The sequence below is a fragment of the Hyaena hyaena genome, unplaced genomic scaffold (genome assembly GCF_003009895.1).
Source record: "Hyaena hyaena isolate Hyena2069 unplaced genomic scaffold, ASM300989v1 scaffold_1098, whole genome shotgun sequence".
NCBI classification, from domain to species: domain Eukaryota; kingdom Metazoa; phylum Chordata; class Mammalia; order Carnivora; family Hyaenidae; genus Hyaena; species Hyaena hyaena.
In genome coordinates, this window is record NW_024081728.1 from 279781 (window position 1) to 284001 (window position 4221).

Genomic DNA, 4221 nt, shown 5'->3' on the forward strand with positions numbered 1-4221 from the left:
AATTAGAAAACGTGAAACCCAGCCTGCAAACAAAGGACGTTGCTTAGTTGGCCCTGGGTTCTTTTTGCATCTTACGGTTCGGCTGGAAGCAGGAGTCTCACATGCCAGGTGGGACATCTGAAGGAAGCATGTGGCTTGCCGTGCTCATCTGGCATTGGCATTGACTTCCAGGACCGACAATACATACCTAGGTAATTGAATTGTCCTGACACAGGAGACTGGGTGCAGGATTATCTCATATCCTATCAACAGCGCTGCTTGGATTTCCATCCTCACCTTAGCTGAACCGTGTGGACAGCTACCTGATGCCTGTGCGGCGAAGGCCGGCTCGGGATGGGGCTCCTGGTGGTTGCACAGAAGAATCGCCAGTCAGCCCCAGCGTTTCAGCGGGGAGGGCTACGAAAACGCCTCGACCCGGGCTTCAGGTTGTTTCATGTCAGAACTGTTTCCCCCCCGAGCGTAGCTGCGATCACCCCTTCATCCTGGCTGTACCTCCCCCGTGAACTAACACTGACTGGCTCTCTCCCGGTTGCTCAGGTTACGTATCAATCAACCCTCCCAAGATGGAATGTCGTGCGTGGTCCTTGCTGTTCCTTGCACAGCGCAACCCCGCTGCCCTGCGGAGCAGGCTCTTTTTTCCCTCCATTGTGCTCATCAGAACCACTTAGCTGCTTTCCTGCCCCGATGCTGAATTAATAAATTCCAAATGCCTGTTATCAAAGATGCGGCGGTTTTGACAAGTGATGTAGTTGATCGCAAATGCAAGGTTGTGTTAGGGAGAACCTGTGTTTTCAGGGTGTAGAAGGCGGATCAGCCCTGAATTTGAAAAATAAACAGGCGAGTTTGATGAGCTGAATTTCATGGCAGAGCCTCTTAATATTTCCTGAGGTTTCTAATCAAAGGAGCGCCTTAACTGGCACCAGAGGGAAATGGAAGATGAAAGGCGCTGACATTGAAGCCCACTCCACCTTGCCTTATCCCAACATTTTTCTCCCTCCTTCCTTTTGCCTGTTTCTAAAAATAGCCTGGCAGGTAAGAATTAACGACAGGATGTTATTTAGTCAAAAACAAAAACCTGCTGCATAATGTACCATACCTTTAAAATTTTTAACATCTATTAAATTAAAATCAAGGAAACTGACATAGGACGAAAGAAGATACAGCACCTCTAGCTTATGCCAACTAAAAATAAGAATTATTAATGAAGCCCGGCTTTCTTCTGCTGTGCACATTAATTATTTATGATAATAATACTCTGCACTGCCATATTAAAGAATTTTCTTCACCCAGCTTCCCAGAAAACTCTGTCTTCTTGGGGGAAAAAAAAAGGAACCTCAACATGTTAAGCCCACAAAAGAATACATTCCTCTCGGTGTATTTATTATACTGGAAGATGAATATAGTCTTGGGTTATTAAACTGGAATGAAAAACACATCTTATTAGAACTTACATGGTGATTTTTATTCTCACTAGTTTCATATAAACTTAATGATGCAGACTGCATTTTTATGCTCATCTATTTTAAAATGGTGCCTGGAGCAAAAAAAAAGCTTCCATTAATGCCAGTTTGGTATTTCAAATACAATTTGATGTAATTTACTTCAAATATATGTGAACAGAGAGGGATAATGCCAAGTGCATTTTCTAGATTCAAATGTGGGTTAGCTCATGGCAATGATTTATTAAACCTAAGTTTTTTGCAAAAGAAATTCTTTCAGTTATAACAATTTTTTAAGAAATGAACCTCTACTACGTTTTATTTGGGAGTGGGGGTGGGAGAAAGAAAATGATGGGTTTTATGACAAAAGACTAGCTTTAACCTTATTCTAGGTTTTAATATTTATCAACTATAAATGAATAATAATGCATTTCCCTCCAGTGATACACTAAAGCTATCTAAACCCATTGTTTTTCTTAAACGCATATACTGTAGAATTCTATTCATGGATATGTCAACATAAAATCATCCAGTTTAGAGAGGTCTGGTATGTTTCAAGCTCGGCAAATTGATATCAAGTAAATTCTTAGATTTCCAATCTTCCTATTGTCTCTCAATGATTTTTAGAAGAACTATATTTAAAAAGAACTTTAGAAAATAAGTTTAAACAATATTGCCAGAACAGTTGCTTCCGGACACAGATCAAGCCTGATTTGCATGTGTGAATCTCCAAAGGGGAATTCATGGCACCTTCTCCTTTTTCTTGTGCTTGATAGGTTTCTAGTCTGTTCTCTGCTGCTCCGTGTGGACACTGGGCCAGTGGACAGAGGCATCTTGTGAGATGTTATTGTTACTGTGCGGGCTTCGTCCCCACGGTAACACTCTAATAAGGTTCCAGAGCTTTGCAGGCTTGAGGAGCAAATCTGTGGTGACCCTCCAAAAACAAACAGTGGGCCTTGGTTTGTTCTTCACACTGCTTCCTGTTTGAAATCAGTTTCTTCAAGGTCAGTCATTGTCTCTGAGCTCTAATGTGTCCCCTCTGCTGAAAAAGGAGGGGTCCCAATGTCCGAGTTTTGCTTATTATTTTTTAGCTTTGTGGGACATCCCTGTGACACAGAGAAATTGAGTCTTTTTCACTTAGTCTGTATGGTCCTTTTCTCATTGCTTGGGTTTGGGGGTGGGCACGGCGAGGAGGACCAGAGGGACACAACTGTCAGACCCACTGTGTGCACAGGGTAGAGGTAGCTGCCCTCGCTCCTCCCTTCCTAGTTTCTGCAGAGAAGTGGCCTCGCTGTGACGTGGCCAAGATTGCTAAGGGAAGACAGGAAATAGCCCTGCCTCTCCCCGGGGCGCCGGGTGAATGACCTTCGTCTCTGCTCTAGATGAAGGAAACCCAGAAAATCCTATGCCTGTGCTCTCGGTGGCTTCTCTCTTAGCACCTCTGAAACACAGACCTTACAAGGCGTAAGGTCCATCACTGGCAAGGACTGTGCTCTCTAAGAGTGGGTAGAAACCGGGAGGGAGAAAGATAAGGATTTAGGAAGGCTGTCCCTGGCTTAGTGGTGCCAGTACCATGGAATGTCGAGCTTCAGTTTCTCGACGGGCTGTTTCCCAGGCTGTGGTGGTGGGAGGGAGAGAGCCGAACACATGGACAGAAAGGGACAGGAGAAGAGCTGGCATTTAGTTCATCATTGCGCCGGCAACCAATAAATGTTCCTCCTTTGTTGCCACTAATCAAGTCAGCTGGTAAGAAAAATACACAAGCCTATATTTCGGCAGATTGCTGCATTTCCAGGAGTGCTGATGGTATGTGGCTACCATAATTCTTTTTTTTTTTTTTTTTTTACAAATAGTTTATTGTCAAGTTGGTTTCCATATAACACCCAGTGCTCATCCCCACAAGTAACTTCCTCCATGCCCATCTCCTCCCCCCCGCCAAACCCATCTGCCCTCAGTTTGTTCTCAGCATTCAAGAGTCTGTCATGGTTTGCCTCCCTCCCCCTCCCCCACTATTTCCCCCCTTCTTCTCCCCCATGGTCCTCTGTTAAGTTCCTCCTAATCCTCCTATAGGTGCAAACATATGGTATCTGTCCTTCTCTGCCTGACTTATTTCACTCAGCATAACACCCTCAAGGACCATCCATGTTGGTACACATGGCCAGATTTCCTTCTTTCTCATTGCCATATAGTATTCCATCATATAGATAAACCACATCTTCTTGATCCATTTGTCCATTGATGGGCACTTAGGCTCTTTCCATGTTTTGGCTACTGTTGTGAGTGCAGCTATGAACATTGGGGTACATGTACTCCTATGCATCAGCAAGGAATAATTCTTTTAAGTTCTGCAACAATCTTAAGAATTATTTAATGACTTAAAAAAAACTTTTTTAAAGCGTGAACACAGTCCCACACTACTACAAATTATGCAGTCGGGTTTCCCACATTTGGAGAAATTGCAGGGATCAGCACATCCAGAGTGTGATGGATAAGCCTCGCCCTGGGAAAACCACCTTCATGGTGGCTCAGTTGGTTAAGCATCTGACTGGGTCAGGCCATGATCTCGCAGTTTGTGGGTTTGAGCCCCATGTCAAACTGCGTGCTGACAGCTTGGAGCCCGGAGCTTGCTTCGGATTCTGTGTCTCCCTCCCTCTCTGACCCTCCCCTGCTGTCTTTGTCTCTCTCTCAATAAATACATTTTTTTAAAAAAACAAACCTTTTTTTAAAGTATAAGAAATACTTCATACTCCAACCCAGGACACACACCCAGACACCCACAAGT

The 4221-nt window shown here is 44.0% G+C and overlaps 1 pseudogene; it reads right to left on the bottom strand.

Annotated features, from left to right (window-relative positions):
- Positions 1-3827: 3827 nt before the first annotated feature.
- LOC120224037 lies at positions 3828-3980 on the bottom strand (annotated as a pseudogene).
- Between the last annotated feature and the right edge of the window lie 241 nt (positions 3981-4221).